This window comes from Podarcis gaigeae (assembly GCF_964106915.1).
Source record: "Podarcis gaigeae genome assembly, chromosome: 16".
NCBI classification, from domain to species: Eukaryota; Metazoa; Chordata; class Lepidosauria; order Squamata; family Lacertidae; genus Podarcis; species Podarcis gaigeae.
The window spans coordinates 27,748,539-27,765,349 of record NC_139693.1 but is presented as its reverse complement, the minus strand read 5'-3'; the positions used below and the strand labels follow the sequence as shown (position 1 = coordinate 27,765,349).

The window sequence follows — 16,811 nt, the reverse complement described above, 5'->3', positions numbered from 1 at the left end:
CCCCTCAAAGTATCTGCCTTATATACATTATTTACACAATGGGCTGCACGTGATTGGCTAATTCCGGAATTCTCCTGTAGGCCAATCAGGTTGTGGATTCACTTCTATCTGGATTGGGTGGCTCCTGCAGACCAGTCATACTGCTGCATTGTTCTAGGACCAAGCAGACTGCTGCATTCTGAATCCTATTGTTCTAGGACCAATCAGACTGCTGCATTTTGGATCCGATTGTTCTAGGACCAATCAGACTGCTGCATTTTGGATCCTATTCAACTCAGTACATAACATCTACCAAGTCTGCTTTTTCTGAAACAATGTGCAAATATAGCCGTCCTCAGAAATTCACACTTGCAAGGTAGTTCAGCAGCCAATTCATGTGTACAACAATGCACGTACTAGAGTAATGTGTGCATGGAAATGCATATATACCTATGAAAAGAACATACCAAATTGTACTGTCTTTGGGGATGTTTTGCCAAACCGTGTATAGTAGGCAAAGAGGCATACAAAATGTGTGTGTACTAGAAGTTTGCATTGTGATGCTGGCGAATATTCATGCGGACTTTAAGGAAAAATTGCAAGCAGATGTGGAAGTATGAGGAACGGAATGAGAAAAATAAGAAATTGGGAGAAAACAGAAACTGACAGATTCCCCCATCACCATGTAGAGGCTCAAGTCTTAGGGAGGTGACTGTGTGCAGTTCCCTGTTCAGAGTCCACTTGCTGGCAAAACAGGTTCAGGGCCACATAATGTGTGGAAAGCCTATAAACTGGTCACATTTAGTAGCAATAAGCTCCCACCGCCTGAAACAGATTAAGACTGGAGAAAGTGTCTGCTGTGCCACACATACCCTCTAAGCCATGGCTAGGCAAGCTAAGGCCCGGGGGCCGAATTTGGCCCAATCGCCTTCTAAATCCGGCCCATGGACGGTCCGGGAATCAGCATGTTTTTACATGAGTAGAATGTGTCCTTTTATTTAAAATGCATCTCTATGTTATTTGTGGGGCCTGCCTGGTGTTTTTACATGAGTAGAATGTGTGCTTTTATTTAAAATGAATCTCTGGGTTATTTGTGGGGCATAGGAATTCGTTCTTCTTCTTTTTTTCAAAATATAGTCTGGCCCCCCACAAGGTCTGAGGGACAGTGGACCAGCCCCTTGCTGAAAAAGTTTGCTGACCCCTGCTCTAAGCTATGTGGTGCTCTGGCACTACCCACAATTCCTTTGTGTTGCCTTCCCACTCTTAAGAAGATGAGAAGCTCTGAACTGGGTTTTAGATGCATATATATATGCATCCAATCCATGGTGGCACCTCCGGATGCTGCACTCCCCTGCAATCCCTACACAGATCTGGCTGACACAAGCCACAAAACCACAGCTCGCCCCTATACACGAAGCCAAGCCAAAGCACAACTAAGTGCAATACAGCCATCTTCTCAGGAAAACTCTTCACAAAGTTCAAGAGGTCAAGACACAAAGACTTTAGCAACTAATCCACACCTAATGACCCACCTAAGTGGTACTCAGGATATCACTCAAGAAATCACTCAAGGTATCTCTCAAGTAATTAAGGAACAAAAGAAGAAAAGGCACACTAGCCTGGGAACTTCCTCTCTGCCCAGAACATTGGAGGCTAGACACCACACCCCCTCTACAGTATTTATAGGAACTCAAACATTGAGATCCCGCTCTGTTCCAGTAACAAGAAGCCGAAAGCACCAGCCTGAAGATGACGAGTGAGACCTCGTCGAAACGTCGCCTAGACACCCCAACTTTTACACGGGAAGACACCCGAGGACACCAAAACCTGCATTCCTGTACCCGTGAAAATCTACGAAAGCAAATATATATATATATATACACACACACACACACACACACACACACACACACACACATTTTAGGGTTGTTTAAATGAATATTCTAAAGTATAAAACAGAATATATTCTGTTTTATACTTTAGAATATTCATTTAAACAACCTTAAAATGTCAGCGACGTCCCCTTCTTCTCTTTCCATGGTTCATTTTGCATATCACAAATCCCTGCATATTTTACATAAACGAAACCATTCAGCAGTCCATTATTACATCCATCAAAACTTGTTTACACTGTTAAATATATCTGAATGCTGCCAACTTTTCAAGTGTACACAATTTCCCCCCATATATTCAATAAACATTTTCCAATCTTCTTGAAACGTATGTTCTTCTTGTTCTCGTATTCTGTATGTTAGGTCTGCAAGCTGCACATATTCCATCAGTTTACAGTAAGTTGCCATTCTTCTTTAGCTGGGATCTCACTCATTTTCCATTTTCATTTTCCATTTCCATTTCATTTTCCATTTCCATTTCAGTTTTCATTTCCATTTCCATTTTGGGGCTAACAAAGCACAGGCCACATACATAAATGAATGAATGAATTTATTAATACGGTCACAGACCAGCGTCAACACACATCATAAAAAATATCAGAAATACAAGGGACAATATGAATATAACAAGGCTTTAAATATAAAAATTAAAAGTAATTGTTAGCGTGTCCCCTATAATTAACATTTAGGGGTTTGAACATTATGGGATACCACTTGCTTCCTGCGATTGATTGCAGACGCACAGAATTTAGCTACATTTAATGTAGTCTTGGGATTCTTGTCCTCTAGCAGTAGTTTTAAACTATGGTATTCCGATTCTTTCCTGGACTTTTGCAAAACAGGTGTAATAAAAGTCAAACGTATATCCTCATAAAGATGACAATGTAATAGTACATGTGAAGCAGTTTCAACTTCCAACGAGCCACAAGGACAGACCCGTGCTATGTATGGTTTACCCTCAAATCTGCCCTGAAGTAAGGCAGAAGGAAGAACGTTAAATCTGGCGAGGGTAAAAGACCGTCTGTATTTGGGTACCTGAAGACCTGACAGATAGTTAGCTGGAGAGAAACCTCTTCCATGGTCCCTTATTGCTGGGTGTTTGATCATTTCACTCATGTGGCATTGTAATTCTACGTCCCAGATACGCTGGCGGATTGTAGTCCTAGCTTTCTCGAAGCCTGTCGCTATCAGGGTCTGCTGTGGGATCCCCAAGCCTTTAAGCTTTTCCAGCAGTGTAGCTTTCCATCTGGATTGGTAGGTATCTAATAAGGTTAAAGCATACATAAATGACATTTTTTGACGCCTGGAAATGTCTGTCCGAATTATCCCCAACAAAAAATGTAGATGCATATTTCTATGGTCTCCCTTTACCACTGCATGCAACACGGATACAATTCATCTGAATCTTCTACCCTGCCATAGCCACAGAAGAGGCATGTGGTACAATACAATAATTTTCCAAACAGAAATAATAAACAAGGGTTTTCTGAATTCCTTGTGTCACTTTCTGATCTTTCCACGGTAGGGTTGACTTGACAACTGCTGCAGAGCCACCCAAACCATGTGAAGTTCTTCTACAGCATTCACATTTCACCCCTCTTGGGAGGAAGAGGCTAGGTTTTTCTCTCAGTTCCCCATCAGATTGTACCACCGTGGAACACGATACCAGCCGTATTCCACCTACCACAGTAATAAACTGCCTCGTCTCCAGCCTGGATGTTGGTGATGGTCAAATAGCCAATGCTCCCAGAGCGGGAAGCAGTGAACCGATCTGGGATGCCTTCTCCCCTGTTGCTGCAACCCTCACAGTGCAGAAAGAGAGGGGCTTCTCCAGATCTCTGTTGATACCAGTGAATACTTTGGCTGCCATCATTAGTGGTACAGGAGAGTTTAGCCATTTGTCCCGGGGTCGCCGACTCAGAGGCAGGCTGAGTCCAAGCTGACTGGGAAGTGACACCTTCTAAAAGGAAAACCAGAAAGAACATGTACTATGAGCTGGGTGCACTTTCAAACACCCACCAAGTAATATATTCCATTGATAAATACAAAGAGCTTCGCTTGGTCTACAAATCATGAGGACATCTCCACAGTCTTACCTGAGCAGTAAGTGAAAAGAGCAAGGAGAAATAGAAATTGGCCCATGGTGAGTTCTCCAGAAGTGTTTGGCTTACTCAAGGAATCATCCCCTCTCCTCTCTTAAATCCTCCATAGTGTTAGAGGTGCCCCTTCTTCATGCAAATGTCCTCAGTGATCAGCTGATCGCCTCTCCTAGAACTTCATGTTCCTGCAGGGCATTGCGGGACATTCAAGCACAGGACGGAACGACAAATTTGCATTACGGGCATTTTGAAAAGGGGTAAGACGAGTCCTTGGTTTGGCCTGAAGGAGAATCAGAAAATTCCTCTCAGTTCAATGGGGTGGTCAAATGTACAAAGGGTATTTTCGTCATCTTCCTGGAGCCTTTGGTTAAGGATGGGCTGTAAGCACAGATATTAAATAAAGTAAAGGAGTACAGCTCAGAAAGAGCAACCATGTCCCTAAAACATTCCCCTTTTCTATTTCCCAGCACACTTGCAAAGGGGTCTTTATGATCGTTTCATTTATGTCAGAAAACTGGACCAATATCTTCCCCTAGTGGTGAAAGGCAGCTTAGCAAGCGTAAATAAAGAAGGTTTCATAGCAGAACACGGAAGGCACAGAACTAAACAGAAGGGTTAAGGCCTTGCCTTGGACTTCTCATTCCCACAGAGTCTTGTGGGACAGTGAAGCATAGGACCTGGGGGGCAAATTTGCCTGAAGGCCATTTTGAAAATGTAGAATATGCTTCTCCAGGAGGAAAACAAGACAGTGAGGATGGCATATCCCACATTGATAAAACCCAGGAATACCATGTGTTTCGAAAATGGATCATGAGAACACTTTGATCTAGTTTTCAACATGTTGCTTGTGAGCATTTCTAACATGGGATGGGAAGCAAAATTAATCATTTTTCGTATGGTGAGCTCTGCACATATGCATCTTTCCCTCATGGAAACGTTAAAGTGGTTGAGTTTTCCTTTGCATAGGTAAAGGTAAAGGGACCCCTGACCCTTAGGTCCAGTTGTGGCCGACTCTGGGGTTGCGGCACTCATCTTGCTTTACTAGCCGAGGGAGCCAGCGTACAGCTTCCAGGTCATGTGGCCAGCATGACTAAGCCGCTTCTGGCAAACCAGAGCAGCGCACGGAAACGCTGTTTACCTTCCTGCCGGAGCAGTACCTATTTGTCTACTTGCACTTTCGAACTGCTAGGTTGGCAGGAGCAGGGACCAAGCAACGGGAGCTCACCCCTTCGCGGGGATTCGAACGGGTGACCTTCTGATCGGCAAGTCCTAGGCTCTGTGGTTTAACCCACAGCGCCACCCACGTCCCACTTTCCTTTACATAATATGGCCCGAATGATGGAAAATGTATTTTACACAAAATGTATGGGGCTAATACTGGACGGATTCAGTGGCTTAATTCAATGCAGTATATCCCCTCTGGTAGCAACATGAATTCACATCTGTAGGATATTACACCAGGTTGTCAGAGGCAGGGCTCCCCAGAGTAACGACGAGGATGGTGATGGGGACAGAGAGCTAGAGAACAGGGCTCCCCAGAGTGAAGAGGAAAAGGAGGATGGGTCTAGAGAGACAGAGGATGTCAGAGACATAGTTCTCCAGAGAGACAGAGAGCTAGAGGAGGAAGGAGTAGTTCTCCTTCCTTCTCAGCAGTTTGAAGACTGCCCCCCACAACCCCCCGCCCTTGTCTTCTGCCAGAGAAGAGGAGATAAAGTCTCAGGGAAGTGAGACAGGGCTGGAGAGGTACCAAGGCAATGATAAACTGTCTCTAACAACAACACAAGGGGGGGTGATTCGCCAGAGGAAGGGGTGAGACCATAGCTGTCAATCTTTCCCTTTTCTTGCAAGGAATCCTATTTGGAATAAGGGAATTTACCTTAAAAAAGGGGAAATGTTGACAGCTATGGGTGGGACGTCAGCCAGAATCTCCCCACGCTCATAGGTTAACGAGGGTCAAAGAAAGACGTCAATCAAAGAAATGAAAGGGGGGTTTCTGGTAGACATCCTGTTGGTGGAGGAATCGGAACCCAGATGCCTCAATGTCTTGAAAGGAGCCAGTAGCTGTGGGAACGGCTCTGAGTGTAATTACTGTATATAATAAAACTGCTTGAAAACTGAAGGAGTCTGCTTGCTGCCTAATTAAGTCCAGGAGCCAGCAAGATCGTGACACAGGTGGAGCAGAAATGTCTTTTGCTTTCTTTATCAGATATGTCCCACCAATGAACCTGTGCAGGTGTCATGTCTTCCAGAAGGACGTGAGAGAGGCTGCCCAGTAAGTCTCTTCCAAACCAGGGATTCGAGCAGCTGTGGGAACAGACTCAAGCCAGGTCTTTAAGCATTTTCATATCACCTCTCTGGGGAGGATGAGTGAAGGTTTTTGTCGCAGTTCCCCATCAGATTGTACCACTGTGGAACATGCTGCTATACCACATGCCACAGTAATAATCAGCATCATCTTCAGCTTGAGCCCCTGTGATCACTAAATTCCAGAGGTTGTTGGAGGAATCAGGGGAGACACTGAATCTCTCTGGGACCCCTGAGCCTCTGCCCTGACTACTACTACTGTAGTAGTGGTATACAAACCGTGGGGCACCACCTGATAGCTGCTGATACCACCCAACTCTATAGCTGCTGATACTGTATCCAGCATTCAAGGTGCAGGAGAGACGGACTGTCTCACCTGAGGAAAAGGATGCTGAGGGCCTCTGAGTCAGCACCGGCTGGGAGGAGGAACCTGCAAGGAGATAGAAATCCCAAAGAGAAATAATTGTAGAAAAACCATAGAAAGACCTCAGTAGAAGCTTTGGGACTCAGGTGGGGCTCATCACAGAGCTGCTGTCAAGGGTTTAGCTGATTATATTACCTGAAGGATAAGTGAGGAACAAGAGGAGGACCAGGCCGGACCAGGCCATGGAGAGAAATCCTGATACACTCTGCATCGTGACACAAAGGGGGTCTCTGCCAGGGATTTCAGTGATTTGCTCTTTATAGGAGAAGAATGTCACTCCTCCACCAATCACACCTCAGTAGGTCTCTCCGCCCTTGCAGGAGAGGCTCCATATAAGGTGAGGAAAGAGTTTCTGAGCTTCAGTTCCTCCAAAGCAGAAGATGAGAGAAGGAGATGGGAAGAGATTGTGGCATTCAAACCCTTGCGTAAGAAGGAAACACATTAATTCACCATTCCTTGGTCCAATTTTTTCTGAAGCGAAAAGAGACGGAACTAGATTTGCAATATTGTACTGCAGAAAATCCCAGTGAGTCCAATATGACTTAGTCCAGAGAAGTAGGATTGAGCTGAATGGGCAAATCTGTCAATGTTCCTTTCTTTCAGTATTTCTCTTTCCGCGTCTTAACTTCCTTTCTCCACATTTCAACAGCAGTTTGCAGAGGGGAATTTAAAAGTCCTCTTGAAAATTCACCAGCACTTCAGTGTGAATTTATCTGAATAGTTTGGATTTCCATTTTTTATATACAATTCTTCCTAATACACTTGTACCTTGGGTTAAGTATTTACCGTATTTTTCGCTCTATAAGACGCACCAGACCACAAGACACACCTAGTTTTTGGAGGAGGAAAACAAGAAAAAAAATATTCTGAATCTCAGAAGCCAGAACAGCAAGAGGGATCGCTGCGCAGTGAAAGCAGCAATCCCTCTTGCTGTTCTGGCTTCTGGGATAGCTGCGCAGCCTGCATTCCCTCCATAAGACGCACACACATATCCCCTTACTTCTTAGGAGGGAAAAAGTGAGTCTTATAGAGCAAAAAATACAGTAATTCATTCCGGAGGTCTGTTATTAACCTGAAACTGTTCTTAACCTGAAGCACCACTTTAGCTAATGGGGCCTCCTGCTGCCGCCACACTGCCAGAGCACGTTTTCTGTTCTTATCCTGAAGCAATGTTCTTAACCTGAAGCACTATTTCTGGGTTAGCAGAGTCTGTAACCTGAAGCGTATGTAACCTGAAGTGTATGTAACCCGAGGTACCACTGTGTACACGTTTCTCCCTAGAACTATGCATTTTCGTATATCATTTTCAGTAATGTGTGCATTTTTCTGGACACCACACCATCTTATCAATTTCTGAACACTTTACTTGGCTGACGAACTTTGTAGCAATATTCATGATTCTCATAAAACGCAATTATATCTAAGTATAGCCCTCTACCAACCTTTCATCTCAATCTTCCATCCGCCTATTGAGAGCTGAGTCACCCCCATCTCCCACCTGAGGGGTCTCCCTCACGCCTCCGCCTCAAACCTTGACAAAACCCACTCTGATCCATCTCTCAGACAGATCCCTTCCTTTTCCAACCCTCAGTTCTCTGTACGTATTCTCCTCCATCACAGATCTAAATATTCAAATATTAAAACCTGCATAGATAGAGAACTATCAAAAAAATAAAGATCATAAAAAGCCAGTTCAAAAAAGGGGGGAACTCAACATAAAATGAACAACTCTGGTCAATCCTCCCCCCCCCAAAAAAAGCTCAATAATTCTAGACAATAACAATGGGTAGATCACTGTCTGTTTTTTATACTGAGAGTAGAGCACAGTCTCTTGGCAGTTGGATGTGCCTGCTGTAAAGCATTATGGGACATTTGGGCATAGCCAATGACCATAGGACAAATTTGCATAAAAGTCAGTCTAAAGAAACAACAGGAGAGGCCCTTGCTTTGGCCAGGATGTGACCAAACTCAACAAGATACTGGCTGACGACAGAAATGTACACCCTTTTTCAAAAGGGATCCAAGGAGCACTAATTTTTTAGTGTGGGTCATCTCACCTGTGAATACAGTGGTACCTCAGTTTTCGAGCATCTCTGTTGACGAACGCTTTGGAAATCAAACGCCATGAACCTGGAAGTAAATGCTTCCGTTTTTGAACGCGCCTCAGAAGTCAAACAGCTTCTGCTGAGTGTATATGTTATTTTTCTCAATTGTCTCTATTAAATTTGCAGACTGCCCTTTGCACCTCGTTTTTCGAACATTTCGGAACTCAAACGGTTTTCCGGGAAGGATTATGTTTGAAAACCAAGGTACCACTGTATTGTGAACGCTTGGGAATTGGCACAACCTCTCTGCCTACCCCACTGCCACCGGAACGTCCCCCCACCCTCTCACCATCAAGAGGGAGGTGTTCCTGTGAATAGCATTGCATGACATAATTCCCTGTTTCTCACCAAGTGCAGTGATAGGCTTTTCAGGAGTGGCAGAAGTGGGGTGGGCAGGGGGATAGCAGTGGGGCAGGGAGCAGCAAATCCCAATTTCACCTCAGGTGGCAAAAAGGGACAGGTCGTTCCTTGGCTTGGAAGGTGCACGGTCATCCTTTGAAGTCCCACCTCCTTCTGCAAAGGGTTTCCTGTCTCTTCCAGTTCGGTGCATTGCAGGGTTGACATGACACCAGCTGCAGACACAGGTGACAGGAAGAAACAAAAGACTTTTAAGACATCGAATGACTTACAAGTTCTGTCCATAGTCAATTTGACTTGGCAACAACCGCAGGAATAGATCGTATTTACATTTTTAGAAAAACATTCACATTTCCTCACTCAGGCAAGAAAGGGTTTTGTCGCAGTCATGGTATTGCTCCTGCTACAAAGGTTGGGCACCACCCCTCCCACCCACCCACACACAGCCTAGTGGTAGCAGGATTCCAGGGGGTTTCCAGGGTTTGTGCTCCTCTGGAGAATTAAAGACGTGGCAGAGACTGTCGTGGCTTTAAGAAATATGATTTATTCACAAATTGATAATAAACTGTGTGTGTGTGATTATTTACACTTGCAGATAAAGGGGACACGGGTGGCGCTGTGGGTTAAACCACTGAGCCTCTTGGGCTTGCCAATCAGAAGGTTGGTGGTTCGAATCCCTGCAACCGGGTGAGCTCCCACTGCTCTGTCCCAGCTCCTGCCAACCTAGCAGTTCCAAAGCATGCTGGTGCAAGTATATAAATAGGTATCACTGTGACAGGAAGGTAAATGGCATTTCCGTGCACTCTGATTTCCATCACGGTATCCCATTGTGCCAGAAGCAGTTTAGTCATGCTGGCCACATGTTATGTACTGAGTTGAATAGGATCCAAACTGCAGCAGTCTGATTGGTCCTAGAACAATAGGATCCAAAATGCAGCAGTCTGATTGGTCCTAGAACAATAGGATTCAGAATGCAGCAGTCTGATTGGTCCTAGAACAATGCAGCAGTATGATTGGTCGGCAGGAACCACCCAATCATGCTCCAGATAGAAGTGAATCCACAACCTGATTGGCCTACAGGAGAATTCCGGAATTAGCCAATCATGTGCAGCCCATTGTGTAAATAATGTATATAAGCAGATACTTTGAGGGGACTTTCATTCTTCCTCCTCACCACTATGAGCTGAATAAAGAGCATGAAATCACTTTGCGACTCTGAGTATATTTCACCACGTGACCCGGAAGGCTGTCTGTGAACAAACGCCGGCTCCCTCGGCCTGAAAGCGAGATGAGCGCCGCAACTCCATAGTCACCTTTGACTGGATTTAACTGTGCAGAGGTCCTTTACCTTTCTTCTTTACCTTTTACACCTGCAACAAAGTTCTATAGGGTTCCTAAGAAATATGTGTCTGCATTATCTACATGATGGTTACCCCAGTAGCTAATGAACAGATTCTAAATGGATGGGCAACAGACATCTCCTAAAGCAGACTCACATCTGGCTGTGATATGAAGTCCCAAGCCTCCTTGATCCACAAATAAGTGTCTTCAGAGGCCTGGCTCCTCTGGATGGAGACTTGGGTGTGCGGTGGGTTGACAAGTACATGGCTCTGCTGCTCTGAAGGAGTTGAAAGCACAAGTGGGTTTCTTTCTCTCCAACGGATGTCTGACTTGACAACAGCTGCAGGATCAAAGCATATTGTCAGGGAACTGCCATCGGAGCCAGAGGGAGAGGGAGGGCTCCAGAGGAATTCCAGACAGCGTCCCGGGAGGGAGAGAAGCAGCCCATCTTCTGGGGAAGGAAATCAGCGTAGCACCAGTGGAGAAGGGTGGCAGATGGGGGAATCGGCGAGGTGGCTCCATGACTCCTCGCCGGAGACCAGCGGGGAGAGCACAGGTCCTCTGCTGCCCACATCCTCCCTGCGCAGAAGACTTCCACACAGGGAGAGTAGAAGAAGAAGAAGAAGAAGAGTTTGGATTTGATATCCCGCCTTTCACTCCCCTTCAGGAGTCTCAAAGCGGCTAACATTCTCCTTTCCCTTCCTCCTCCACAACAAACACTCTGTGAGGTGAGTGGGGCTGAGAGACTTCACAGAAGTGTGACTGGCCCAAGGTCGCCCAGCAACTGCATGTGGAGGAGCGGAGACGCGAACCCGGTTCCCCAGATTAGGAGACTACCGCTCTTAACCACTACACCACACTGGCTCTCTAGGCGGAGTAGGCGGAGACTAGGCATCAAAGAGCTTCTTTGCTGGAAGAAGTTCAAGAAACGCCCACTGACGGATTCCGCCAGCGATTGAGACAGCCACGGGTGAGTGGCTGTCCGGACAGAAATAGTTCACCCAGGTATCCCAGTCAGGTGTGGCGCCGGTTTACGCACGAGCAACCCCTAGAACCATTACACATATGAAGTTCTTCTTCAACATTCGCATGTCATGGCTCTGAGGCAGAAGAGGCAAGGTTTTTGTCTCAGTTCCCCATAAGAATGTACCACCGTGGAACACATTACCAGCTGTATTCCACCTGCCACAGTAATAATCGGCCTCGTCTTCAGCCTCTGCGTTGGTGATGGTTAAATAGCCAATGCTACCAGAGCGGGAAGCAGTGAACCGATCCGGGATCCCTTCTCCCCTGCTGCTGCAACTCTCACAGTGCACAAAACGAGGGGCTTCTCCAGATCTCTGTTGATACCAGAGAATGTAACGGCTGCCATCATTAGTGATACAGGAGAATTTAACCGTTTGCCCCAGGATCACAGACTCTGAAGCAGGCTAAGTCCAGGCTGACTGGGAAGTGACACCTTTAAAAAACAAAACAGAAAAGGCAAACTCTATGAACTTGGTGCATTTTCAGTTTTCTTAAATTACACCTTGTTTCTATACTAAGTACAAAGAGCTTTCGGTTGACCTGTGTTACATGAGATCATCTCCACAGAATTACCTGAGCAGTAAACACAAAGAGCGAGGATAAATAGAGATTGCCTCATGGTGAGATTTCCAATGGCGTTTGACTTTCTGAAGAAATCTTCCCTTCTCTCTTAAATCCCCCAGAGCTGAAGATTTGCCAGTTTATGCAAATATGTTCTTTGATCGTTGATTGCTTCTACTAGAACTTCATTTTCCTGCAGGTTATTATGAGACCTTAATGCATAGGGAAAGAGGACAAATTTGCATAGCAGACATTTTTTGAAGGAGGTCCTTGCTTTGTCCTGAACAAGAATTACAAATTCCACTCTAGTGGTGGACCTACATTTTGTTTTGTTTTTTTAAAAGATATTTATTAAGATTTTACAAAATGAAAAAAGAAAAAAGAAAAATACAAAATAAAAATGATTAAAAAACAATTCCATCTTTCCATCACTTATTTTTCATATGCTTGTTTCCCGGACCTCCTCACACCTCCCTTTTTTGTATTCCAATTCAATTTATTAGTTCAGCAAATCCTTTCCCTCTTTGTTTATCCTAGTCTTTAATCTTAAAATATTATAACATGAATTTTTTACCTGTTAATAATCCATTTTTTCATATTCCTTATAGCGTTATAGCTAAAAACCACTTAACTTTTTATCCAACATCATTCTAACATTCATTAATTTTACAATATTTCTGTAGATAGTCTTTAAATTTCTTCCAATCTTCTTCCACCGACTCTTCTCCCTGGTCTCGGATTCTGCCAGTCATTTCTGCCAGTTCCATATAGTCCATCACCTTCATCTGCCATTCTTCCAGGGTCGGTAGATCTTGCGTCTTCCAATACTTTGCAATAAGTATTCTTGCTGCTGTCGTGGCATACATAAAGAAAGTTCTATCCTTCTTTGGCACCAATTGGCTGACCATGCCCAGGAGAAAGGCCTCTAGTTTCTTCAAGAAGGTATATTTAAATACCTTTTTCATTTCATTATATATCATCTCCCAGAAAGCCTTAATCCTTGGGCACGTCCACCAAAGGTGAAAGAATGTACCTTCAGTTTCTTTACATTTCCAACACTTATTATCGGGCAGATGATATTTTGGGGAAAACTTGAACTGCCTTGGGGACCCTCCTTCACAACCAGACACAAGGACTGGATAACCACTGTTATCTTCTCCAATGGGAGAATGTGTCCTTTTATTTAAAATGCATCTCTGGGTTATTTGTGGGGCATAGGAATTCGTTCATTTTTTTTTCCAAAATATAGTCCGGCCCCCCACAAGGTCTGAGGGACAGTGAACCGGCCCCTGCTGAAAAAGTTTGTTGACCCCCTGCTCTATTCCATGATGGCCTTGCTCCACGTAAAGTCCCACCCCCCTACGTCTCCCTTATTCAACATCACTTGTACATCGGTTAATCTGAGCTTTCGGCCTCTGAGCGTTCTGTTCTTCTACCCTTAATGCCAGTCTGGTCCTGGGAGATGGGGGGGGGGTCAGGAATGCTTTCCAAGGACACTGAGTCTCTCAGCTGTCTCTCCACTTGTGCTTCTTCTTCCTGCTGTTCCTCTCCCAATATTTCCCAGCTTCTCCCGTCTGCAGCCTCTGAACTATGACCTTCTGCAAACCACTGTTCTAAATCTATACTGTCCTCCTGCTCTCGGGAAGGTTCAGAGAATTCCTCTTCAGTCCAGTCCCTGACATCATCCCAGTTTTGGAACTCAAGATGTTGGAGGGCATGATAAATAATGAAAGAAATTTGAGGTAGGAAAATAATTTGGAGCAGAAATGATATGCAGTTGAAAAAGAAAATTAAGGAACCGGGGGAGGGGAGGGAAGTCACAGGATTCAGAGAATCCCATTTGATGGATTTGATATTGTTTCTATGTATATTTTTCTTTGTTTGTGGTTGTGGTTGTATTTGCTGTTGTTTGTTTTTTATTTTTGTTAGTTTTGTTGAAAATTTAATACAGATATGATTTTTAAAAATGTATGTTGGAGGGTATGGAGAATATTTCTTAGGCCCAAATTTAGCCAACTTTATTTGAGTGTACAGTGGTACCTCGAGTTACATATGCTTCAGGTTACAGTCGCTTCGGGTTACAGACTCTGTTAACCCAGAAATAGAACCTCGGGTTAAGAACTTTGCTTCAGGATGAGAACAGAAATCGTGCTCCAGCGGTGCAGCAGCAGCAGGAGGCCCCATTAGCTAAAGTGGTGCTTCAGGTTAAGAACAGTTTCAGGTTAAGAACGGACCTCCGGAACAAATTAAGTATGTAACCAGAGGTACCACTGTATTTGAATAGGACCACCACCCACCACCCACCCCCTGGAAACATACTAAAAACGGAGGAGGTTTGGAATTTAGCGATTCTTTGCAGAAAGAGGTGTGGCTTCAGACATGTTTTCTGTCTCTTCCAATTCTATGCATTGTAGGTTTGACTTGATAACAGCTGCAGACACAGATCTTATAAAGAGGGGAGGGAGGAAGAGAGGAAGGAAGAGAGAGAGCGCATCTACCTTTCACTGCTCTGCAGAGGAAGAAGCAAGGTTTTTGTCTCAGTTCCCCATACGGTTTTAGCACTGTGCAACGTGGTACCTCCTTTCTGCCACCTACCACAGAAATAAACTACCTCATCTCCAGCCTGGACATTAGCGATGGTTAAATAGCCAGTGCTCCCTGACTGGGAAGCAGTGAACCGATCCGGGATCCCTTCTCCCCTGCTGTACCCAGGGTAATGCACATAGCGAGGACCTTCTCCAGGCCTCTGTTGATACCAGCCAATGTTGTATGATGTATCACTGGCAGTGCAGGAGAGTTTAGCCGTTTCTCCCGGGGACACAGACTCAGAGGCAGGTTGAGTCAAAGTTGTCTGAGCGGTAACACCTTTAAGGGGGGGGGGGGAACCAGAAAAGACAAATGTCAATGAACTGATTGCATCTTCAACGCTCTGAAATGTCTCTAAAGCAGTACAAGTGCAAATAGTTTTCTTGTTTCCCAGCGTAACATGAATTCTCTCTGTCCTTACCTGAGCAATAAGTGAAAAGAGCAAGGATCAAAAGAGTTGGGGTCATGGTGAGATTTCTAAAGGAATCTGACTCTCTGAAGGAATCGTTCCCCCTTCCTCTTTAAATCCCCCCAGAGCTGAAGAGCTCTTCTTGTATGTAAATGAGTTCCGTGACCACTGCTTGCCTCCCCTAGATTTCATGCTCCTAAAGAGCATTGTGGGACATTCAAGCACAACCAATGGCCATATGACCATATGATAAAATTTGCATAAGGGACCTTTTACAAAAACAGACCAAACTCAATGAGATACAGGCTGATGACAGAAATGCCAACCCTTTGCAAGAGAAATCCTTGGAACACATTGTATGTGTGTGCACATAGAATATCTGACTTGTGGTTAGAGCATTGGACCTGGGTTCAAATGCCCACTCAGCTGTGAAGATCCCTGGGTGACCTTGGGCCAGTTACCATCCCTTAGCCTAACCTACCTCACAGGGTTGTTGTCAGGATGACTTGTGGGGGAGGAGAACCATGTGGCATCTCTGCCATATTTTATATTTCCCGAAAAGGATATTGAAACTGGGGATTATAAAGTCCCTTTTCTGAAACCAACTCTTTGATCTACAAATAAACATCTGAGGAGGCATGGAGATCTGGGGGTCAGCTGGATTGTGGGTGCTTTTTCTGACCATTGATTGCATCTGTTAGAACTTTGGGATCCTGCAGTGCATTGTGGGACATTCAAGCATAGGACTACAGGGCAAATTTTCGTGAAGGAGAATTTTCAGAGCCATAGGATGTGCCCTTGGTTCAGCCTGGTAAAATCTGAACTCTAGAAAAAACCTTTTTTTAGAGCAGCAAGCGACACTTGTGAACACTCCTGACTGTCAGGAGTGTGTGCAGTAGCCAGGCCCTGTGACCAGTAGGGCTTCGCAGGACTGGGGCCTTCCTAAGTTTGTTCTGGAGAGGCAAGGCACGGCCACACAGGTGAGGCCACTTGGTAACTCTCTGCACCTGGTGGCAAGAGCAGGGAAGGGATATAAGGTCCATATTTCCCTTCGGCTCTTTGCCACAGCAACACACTTCCTGCCTTGCTGTGTTTGGCTTCTTGCTTCCTGATCCTCAGACCTTGGCTTCCTGACTGCCTGCTTCTTGATCCTCGGACCCTTGACTTTGTGACTCCTTGCTTCTCGACCCTCGGACCCTTGACTTCGTGACTCCTTGCTTCCTGACCCTCAGACCCCTAACTCCTGGACTCTCGTTCCTGCTCCCACCCCGCCATCTTGCCCCCGGTCCCGACGTCCTCAGCCGGGACTTGAATCGCCCGTAGACCGGACCGTGACACTAACTTGAGTTGAATACACAGGGGGACTGTGTAAGAAGGAAAGAAGCTCATAATTGTACAATTGAAATGACCCTCATTCGGGGAGAAACTGTCCACTATATCCCTCTCCACATAAAATTATATCTCTCTTCCTGCAGTGATGTGCATTCTTTGGGGTTCCTGGCTTTCCATTGGTTAATTCAGCATTTTTTTATGATTTTAGTTTAAATGGTGTCTGCCTGAATTGTGATATCTTTGTAACTCATCCTGAAAGTATTTGATGAGTGGTGATCTATAAGCACAAATAAATAAACAAACCAATGGAAAAGCCCAGAAAAGCACGTCCCCTCCTTCATTTCTGGCAACACTTTCAAGGGGTCTTTGTGATGGATTTCATGATGTCAGGAAACT

General features: G+C 44.9%; 1 long non-coding RNA gene across 1 annotated transcript; it reads right to left on the bottom strand.

The window, feature by feature from the left end:
- Positions 1-14,892: 14,892 nt before the first annotated feature.
- Positions 14,893-15,267, bottom strand: LOC310833079. The gene is made up of 2 exons (XR_014558549.1): positions 15,096-15,267; positions 14,893-14,953 (listed from the first exon to the last, which is right to left on the bottom strand). It is a non-coding gene; the product is annotated as an uncharacterized lncRNA (long non-coding RNA).
- Between the last annotated feature and the right edge of the window lie 1,544 nt (positions 15,268-16,811).